Raw genomic sequence first — 8,917 nt, 5'->3', positions numbered from 1 at the left:
TGGTTTCATGTTTTTGAAAATTCTATTGTACTGTGTATAAGGACTCCTAGGTAGTATTTTCATGGTCTAAAAGTTTACACTTTCTTTCCATCTAAGTATACTATATCATACACATTCGGAGAAAAGAGAATGGTCCTTGTGTTTTCTTATACAATGAAACATCTGCTCACCAGAACATCCTTCTGCCCCAATTTGACAAAAGGTGTCAGATGTCAGTGGTCACGTGGTGAGTCACGTGTGCCTCAGTTCTTGGGAGAGGATGAGAAAAACATTCCTGGAGGTAGGAAACTGCTTAACACTCAGGGCTTCCCTTTTTTCAATTTACTCCTAAAGTTCTTGGTAATAGATACAAATTAAGAGAAAAAATTAGGAAGAGTTGCTTAATAGTACTCAAATGCAAACCTTTACAAATTGCCAGGCAAAATAACTGAGCACTTCTTTCATTTAATAGAAAGAACAGATGCATGAAGTTGACATTACTAAAGACTCCTTTTGTAGGTTGGGTAGGAAGAACAAGAAAACCAAAATAAATTACCTGAGGTTACAATACTAGGAACTAATTATCCAGGATAGCCTCTGAGATCTACTTAAAAATTACAGCATAATGAGTTAATTTTTATATTATTCATTTTGTTGCTATATTTTTTCTAAATTCCCTGTTATGAAAAAAAAAACTATGAAAACTCTTTGATTATTTTCATTTGATGTTAAAAACCTGAAAAAAAAAAGATTTTCATTGTCACTACTGTGTATCTGTCTCCACTTGGCTTCTGTGTACTCAGAGCCTGGCTGTTGGCATTTCTGGGGAAGCAGGTGGTTTGTTGGTGTGATGAGGTAGCAGCCAGTGGAGGGGCTGAGACAAACTGGCAAGTACATGTCTCATTTAATGGAGCCGGTGAGGACTCGATGCTAGCTTATTTTTGTCATGCCAAAATCCAATCACAATTCCCATATGTTCTGATTTTTTTCATTAAAAAAGGGTGTTGGGGGGTTCTGCCTGACCTGGTGATGGCGCAGTTGATAGAGCATCAGACTGGGATGCAGAGGACCCAGGTTTGAGATCCCGAGGTCACCAGCTTGAGCACAGGCTCATCTGGTCTGAGCAAAGATCACCAGCTTGGACCCAAGGTCGCTGGCTCAAGCAAGGGGTTACTCGGTCTGCTGTAGCCCCCTGGTCAAGGCACATATGAAAAAGCAATCAATGAACAACTAAGGAGTCTCAATGAAGAACTAATGTTTCTTTTCTCTCTCCGTTCCTGTCTGTCTGTCCCTATCTGTCCCTCTCTCTGACTCTCTCTGTCTCTGCTACAAAAAAAGGGAGGGGGTTTCCATTTTGCAATTAATGTTGAATTTTTCTACTTCCAATATGGTCAACTAATTCAAAAACATTTGATGTCATTGTGCTGACCAAAGTATATCAACTGTCCAAATACATGCTAATTAAAAAAAACAGACTTTTTTTTTTTTTTTCCTGAAGCTGGAAACGGGGAGAGACAGTCAGACAGACCCCCGCATGCGCCCAACCAGGATCCACCCGGCACGCCCACCAGGGGCCACGCTCTGCCCACCAGGGGGCGATGCTCTGCCCCTCTGGGGAGTCGCTTTGCCGTGACCAGAGCCATTCTAGTGCCTGGGGCAGAGGCCAAGGAGCCATCCCCAGCGCCCGGGCCATCTTTGCTCCAATGGAGCCTTGGCTGCGGGAGGGGAAGAGAGAGACAGAGAGGAAGGAGGGGGGGTGGAGAAGCAGATGGGCGCTTCTCCTGTGTGCCCTGGCCGGGAATCAAACCCGGGTCCCCCGCACACTAGGCCGACGCTCTACCACTGAGCCAACCGGCCAGGGCCCAGACATTTATTTTTATTGATTTTTAGAGAGAGAGGGAGGTAGAGAGAAAGTGAGGGAGACAATAACATTGATCTCTTCTTGTTTGTGCCCTGACAGGGGATCGAACCAGCAGCCTCTGTGCTCCAAAACAAAATGCTAACTAACCAAAATATCTAGCCAGGGCTATTTTTGACCTTTCTCTGGATAATGACTAAGGTTTTCATTCATTTTCTTTTTTTTACTTATACATATTTATTAATATGCAAATTGGACTATGCTGATATAGTCAACTTAATATCTATACATTAACTCTTTTAAGTAATGCATTTACAAACAAATTAAAATTAACCTTAACTTTTCCTCTCTCATCATGAAAAGCTTGTAGAGGTATAATAGTATTTATTTCACTTCATTTTGTAATTATGAGTTCTCAAATTATTTGAGTCCTGAGTTTAAGATTTAACTATTTCAGTATATACTATTAATTACTAATCTAAAGTTCTGTCTTACGGGGAGCTTAATAATTTGTAATCAGGAAACATTATTTCATTTGTTTAATCTCTTCCTTTTCCTTTAGCATTTGAAATACAATCATAAATGTAAAATTCTCATATACTTTAAGTCAAAGATTCATTATCTGTAAATACTATTTCAGGACCAGGTTTTCTTAATTCTACATTAAAATAAAATTAGAGAAAGCAAAATATTTTATTTACATGATGTTTTTACTTAAACTGAAAGAATTATGCCACCATGCTTCTCAGAGTTGTTTGTTTGTTTTTCTTCAATAGCTGTGTCATTGTTGTTTATAAGTGTACCTGAGTGACCATTTAGTAGAAAGTATTAGAATAAAGTGTTCCCACAGCAGATCTTCCAATGAAGAAGTAAATATCACCATTTGTCCCTATATTTCTTTAAAGATAGCTATAACAAATATTTGGACCAAGACATTTTGTGCACTTCCTGAAGTAATGAACTTTCTTGAAAGGTTTTTCTTCCTTATGAAGGAAAGCACATCTTTTCCTTTCTCCTAAAAAAATATTTTTATGTGATCTTTAATTAGTGATATTATTCTGACAATAAAAAAAGAAAGAACACAATTCTTTCATCTTGATTATTATTGCGGCACTTTAAAACAAATGTTTATACTTCACAAATTATGTTATTTCCCTTTATTTTAATCCTTATATGCTCTCCTTTTTCTAAATGTCTACCTCGTTATCATTTATTCACTTTCTAAAGTCTTCTGCTTCCTTATTTTACTTTTTACTTTAATGGCTGGAATATTGTGGTTTTGTTCTCATTGTGTCCATCTCTGCTGCATCCAGCTCATTTCATTGTCCCACTAAAACCTGACAACCTTTCTTTATAGAGTAACATTCAATGTTTGTGTCCCAAATTTCTATTTTGTTATCTTTCAGCACCTGTAATTCTTCACCGTGATGTTGAAATATTCATGCCATTGGTGACAGCTGGTAAAATTAAATTAAAAAGTAGATGTCTCCATAATTATACTCTACAATACACTGTGAAGTGACGGTGAGAGAAATTGCACTGTCTCTGTGTTATGTGTAAAAATTCTTCTGAATTTAGAGGCTATTGTTACTTGACAACTAAATATTCTTTTGGGCTATAGATTTTTTCAAAAAGAAGTCAAATTTACAGTATTTAATTCTATCCTGAATATACTTTAATTTGGGAAAATATAATTAAATAATATACTAGGAAGAGGTTTGCATTTTCAGTGTTCATTCAACTAACATCCCCACTTGCTTTGTCTGCAAATGAACTATTTTGTCTGTCATCTCACTTAGATGTCTATGTAACTTGTATCATAGTTTTTGCCACCACGTATACAATAGAAGTAAATTTGGGTCACTCAGTGTTAAGCTTAATTCCATAGGTTGCAGTTTATTAAGTGTCAGCATTTGCACGGTCTCCTGGCTTTCTTCCCCCTTGGCCCCAATGTGTAACATGCAAATAACAAGTTAGTGCAGATTCTCAATCTATCCATTTCTAGAATCTACTCTCAAAGGACCCAAAATGATTGGAGACTGACAAAAATAAGTCAATGGATAGACATTAATATAGATACACATTGCCAAAAAACACGTATGGCTTCATTATCTTTTGAATGGTTCAAGACTCAGCGAAGTGCTCTGGTTTTGTCTAGGCACGTATAGCAAAATAGAGTAAACCAAACATAAATATTTTTAAAATGAAAAGTCATAATTAAGAAAGGGGCTGTTAGCTTTCAATTGGAACTTATAACACTTCATTGAGTTAGCTTAGGTGTAGCCAAATAGGTTTATATCTTATTCATTTTGTGCCTTGCACTCTGAGAAGCCCTGGACCCTACCCTCAGGTAGCTAACTGCCTTGGGTACGGATGACGTAAAGATCAGAATAGCACACCATCAGGTGGTTGGGAAACGCTACAGCTACAGGACAGAATTCTGCCAATCAGCATTAAGCCTACATTCGTACAAATGAAGTTTTGGAAATACATGATCTTTGATGTTATTAACTCTCACGCTCTCCTGTTCCTTTCTCTCTCAGACAACAGCAAGCATGGCAACCAAGATCAAATATAGTTTTAACTGTTTGGCTAATTGCTTCATCATGGTAAGAGCAGAGATCTGCTGACACATGTCACTGAGTCTGTAAATACTGAGGACTATGTATGACAAAACAGCCTTGGAAGATGCACCAATCACCGAAGTAATGCAGAAGATGTTTGAAAGGGGACAGAAGTTAAGCAGCTGCGGTCCTCTGCTGGCCAGGCCCGTTAGAAGAGATGCTATTGCAAACTGGGCTTACTGTGGTAGGGGGATACAGATATGCTAATGTATAGTATGATCAAAGAGGTGGGTGGGCTGCCTGACCTGCAAAACGCTATGGAGAATGTTAGCATGGCATGCAGTAAGATTATGTCCTTGTCCAAGTCTCCCAGTATATCATAATAATGGCAGTTCAGTCCCACTGGTCTTTGCCTCCCAGGGTTGGATAGAAGCAGTGTTAAACGGAGCGCTGCCCCAGGAGGCCAGGCACTGCCTGTGAAGCACTGTGCCCCTAGAGCAGGCACGGCCAACATACAGCCCGTGCGCCGCATCCGGCCCACGTAATGAGTTTATGTGGCCCACAATTAAGTTTTTAATATTCTTCATTACTTTACAATCTCAGCTACTCAGAAACAGAAGCATCTTTGATTACTGGAAATCGAGATATTTAAGAAGATAATGATATATGGAAAAGAATTTCGCGTGTGAGTAATTTAGGGTTAACTACCAATAATTGGTCAAATGGATTCACGATACTTCTTTATTTTTTAAAAAAAATCCATTATAAAGATTTATAACTTTTGTACTTGTCTGTTCTCGATATGAATTGTTTGACGTTTAGCAGCGATGTGAAACCTACATTCTTTTAGGCGGAGTTTGCCAGTGCGCACTCAAGATCAAACAACTCGTTACTTTTGTGGTCAAGCATGCAGAATCAAGTGGCATTGTAGCACATAGACAATAGCTGCAGTTGATAACTAAAAACGTGTCCAGGCTGTTTGTAAAACGAAATAATTGTTTTATTTGCAATATAACCCCTTCAAGCTCATTTTATTAATTAAATATTGTTTCAATTGATTGTGATACAGTTTGGATATTTATACGGTATGTAATTATATTTTTATTAAAATAATATTGTATATTAAAATTTTTTTCATTCACATTTATTCATAAACAAATTACATAATAAAATTTTGTTTACTTAAATCGTTTTTGTATTTAATTTTTTTTTTTTTTTTGTATTTTTCTGAAGCTGGAAATGGGGAGGCAGTCAGACAGACTCCCGCATGTGCCCGACCAGGATCCACCCGGCACGCCCACTAGGGGGCGTCGCTCTGTCGCGACCAGAGCCACTCTAGTGCCTGGGGCAGAGGCCAAGGAGCCATCCCCAGCGCCCGGGCCATCTTTGCTCCAGTGGAGCCTCGCTGTGGGAGGGGAAGAGAGAGACAGAGAGGAAGGAGAGGAGGAGGGGTGGAGAAGCAGATGGGTGCCTCTCCTGTATGCCCTGGCCGGGAATTGAACCCGGGACTTCCGCACACCAGGCTGACGCTCTACCACTGAGCCAACCAGCCAGGGCCTTTATTTTTTTATTTTAATATTTCGTCCAGCCCGCGAAAAAAGTTTTCTTTCTAACCTGGCCCGGGGGCAAAAACTGTTGGCCACGCCTGCCCTAGAGGGATGGGAGGGAGGGGGCTGCTAACCACCTCAGCTGGTTATTGCTTCACTTCAGTCGTTTATGGAGTTTATGGATTGCTTCTCATACATGCCTTGATGGGGGTGGCAAGGCTAAAACCTGGTCAGTGACCCCTTGCTCAAGCCAGTGACCTTGGGGCCATGTGGACAAGCCTGTACTCAAGCTGGTGACCTCGCAGTTTTGAACTGGGAACCTTGGTGTCCAAGGTCATAGCTCTATCCACTGAGCAACCACCAGTCAGCCTGACTAAGACTTTTGAGGCGGAAGTTAAGATATTGAGAGTTGCCTGGGGAGGAAAAGTATCATCTGGCGTAAATTCATTGGCTTTGATTCCACCCACAGCTTTTTAAATGCCAGCATATTGTGGCTTTAAGCTTTAATTAAAAGGATTAACAAACAAATCCAAGAAAATGATAACCATATGATATGGCTTTGGGTACACCAGTTAGAACATAAAGATATTTAAGAGAATTAGATTTGATGCCTTTGGCAGTATTTTTCCCATTTATATGTTTGCTAAACAATGCACACAAAATAATTCAGTAAGCAGAGACCAGGCTTACCGGTATGTTCAGTACAGAACAAGTGTGAACTTGTGTTGATCAATACTACTAATTTTTAATAATAACAAAAATGTAATAAATCACTACATCTTGTAAATACTAATAAATGTTTTCCTTGTAATTGATTTTGCTGGGAATTTTCAGGCCTCTGTTGAAGCTAAAAATTCGGTTATGGTTTTACGTTTTTAAGCAAACTTTATTCTCACTGTTTTACATTGGTAGTAGTGCACTCTTCCCTGATCTATGGAAAAGACATGCTGAGACCCCACTGTGTGCCTGAACTGCAGACAGTGCCACGGGTTTTCCTACATTTCTCAGTCCTGGGATGAAGTTGAATTTATAAACTAGGCAAAGTATGAGATTAGCAACAATAACTAATAATAAAATAAAACAATTATAACAATATGTTGTATGTAGCCTGACCAGGCAGTGGCGCAGAACATCGAGTGTTGGACTGTATCCAGGTTCATAACCCCAATGTCACTGGCTTGAGCGCTGGCTTGAGCATGGGATCCTAGACATGACCCCATGGTCACCAGCTTGAGCCCAAGGTTGCTGGCTTGAGCAAGGGGTCACTCACTCTGCTGTAGCCCCCTAGTTCAGGCATAAATAAGAAAGCAATCAATGAACAGCTATGATGCTGCAACGAAGAAATGATGCTTCTCATCTCTCTCCCTTCCTGCCTGTCTGTCCCTATCTGTCCTTCTCTCTGCTTCTCTCTGTCTCTGTCTGTCACAAAAACAAACAAACAAAAAGACCAATATGTTGTAAAAAACTTATGTGAATATGCTCTCTTTCTCTTAAAATATCTTATTATATTGTACACATCTTCACACTTAAAGCACAGTGCCGCTTCTCTTTGACATGTCTAAATTGCCAGCATCACTACCCTTGCACATTGGGACCATTATCAAGTCAAATAAGGGTGACTCAACACAAGCTTTGTGATATCATGACAGTTGATCTGATTACTGAGACAGCTATTAAGTGACTACTGGGCGTGAATACGCTGGACAAAGGGATGACTCACATCAAAAGTGGGACGAAGCAGGATGGTATAAGATTTCTTAACCCTACTCAGAATGGCACACAATTTAAAACTTACAAATTGTTTATTTCTTAATATGCTACAGGCTTAGCAGAAGTTGGGCCCCTTTTCCGCAGCGACTCCGAGGCTGCTAGTGCTTCAGGAAAAAGCTGAATACCACTTTCCCAGGCACTGGCTGCCAGAAACTCATTGAAGTGGACGATGAACGCAAACTTCGAACCTTTTATGAGAAGTGTATGGCCACAGAAGTTGCTACTGATGCTCTGGGTGAAGAAGGGAAGGATTATGTCGCTAGGATCAGTGGTGGGATGACAAACTAGGTTTCCCCAGGAAGCAGGGCATCTTGACTCATGCCGTGTCCGCCTGCTGCTGAGTAAGGGGCATTCCTGTTACAGGCCCAGGAGGACGGGAGAGAGGAAGCGCGAATCTGTGCAGGGCTGCATTGTGGATGCCAATCTCAGTGTTCTCAACTTGGTCACAGTGAACAAAAGGGAGAAAGATATTCCTGGTCTTCACTGATGCTACTGCGCCTCATTGCCTGGTCCGGAAAGAGCTAGCAGAGTCCATACACTTCAATCTCTCTGAGGAAGATGTCTGCCAATACGTTGCGAGAAAGCCCATAAATAAAGAAGATAAGAAGACCGGGACCAAAGCCCCGAGATCCAGCGTCTTGTTACTCCACCTGTCCGGCCAAGCAAAGATCGGGGTATTGCTCTGAAGAAACAGAGTACTAATATAAGCAAGAGGCCACAGAATATGCTAAACTTCTGGCTAAGAGAATGAAAGAGACGAGAGAAAAAGGCCAGGAACTGATTGCCAAGAGACAGAGACTGTCCTCTCTCAGAGCTTCTACCTCTAAGTCTGAGTTCAGACAAAAATGAGGTTTTACTAAGAGAAAAAAATAAAGAACACCAAATAAAAAAATTTTTAAAAATTGTTTCTTTCTGGAACTTTTCATTTAGGATGTTCAGCCCATGGTTAACACGGAAAGCAAAACTGCAGATAAGAGAGAACAGCACGAATGGGACGAAATTATCTCCATTGTTATTGGTGTTAAAAAAATGGCTCACAGCTTGCTAGGAGTGAAGGGGGCATGTATGTATAGGAGCAATGTATGTTTTCATAATTTGTCTCCAAGGTCAAAGTACTTCAGCCATTCAGGAGTGAGCTTTCCTGTGCAATATACTATCTTTACCAGATAGACAAACCACATATCAGAAGGTGGTCTAAG

At 40.2% G+C, this 8,917-nt stretch overlaps 1 pseudogene; it reads left to right on the top strand.

Annotated features, from left to right (window-relative positions):
• Nucleotides 1–4,500: 4,500 nt before the first annotated feature.
• LOC136319438 (small ribosomal subunit protein eS6-like) lies at nucleotides 4,501–8,567 on the top strand (annotated as a pseudogene).
• The last annotated feature ends 350 nt before the right edge of the window (nucleotides 8,568–8,917 follow it).

The sequence above is a fragment of the Saccopteryx bilineata genome, chromosome 1, assembly GCF_036850765.1.
Source record: "Saccopteryx bilineata isolate mSacBil1 chromosome 1, mSacBil1_pri_phased_curated, whole genome shotgun sequence".
Classification (NCBI taxonomy): Eukaryota; Metazoa; Chordata; class Mammalia; order Chiroptera; family Emballonuridae; genus Saccopteryx; species Saccopteryx bilineata.
This window is presented reverse-complemented; position numbering and strand designations above follow the sequence as displayed.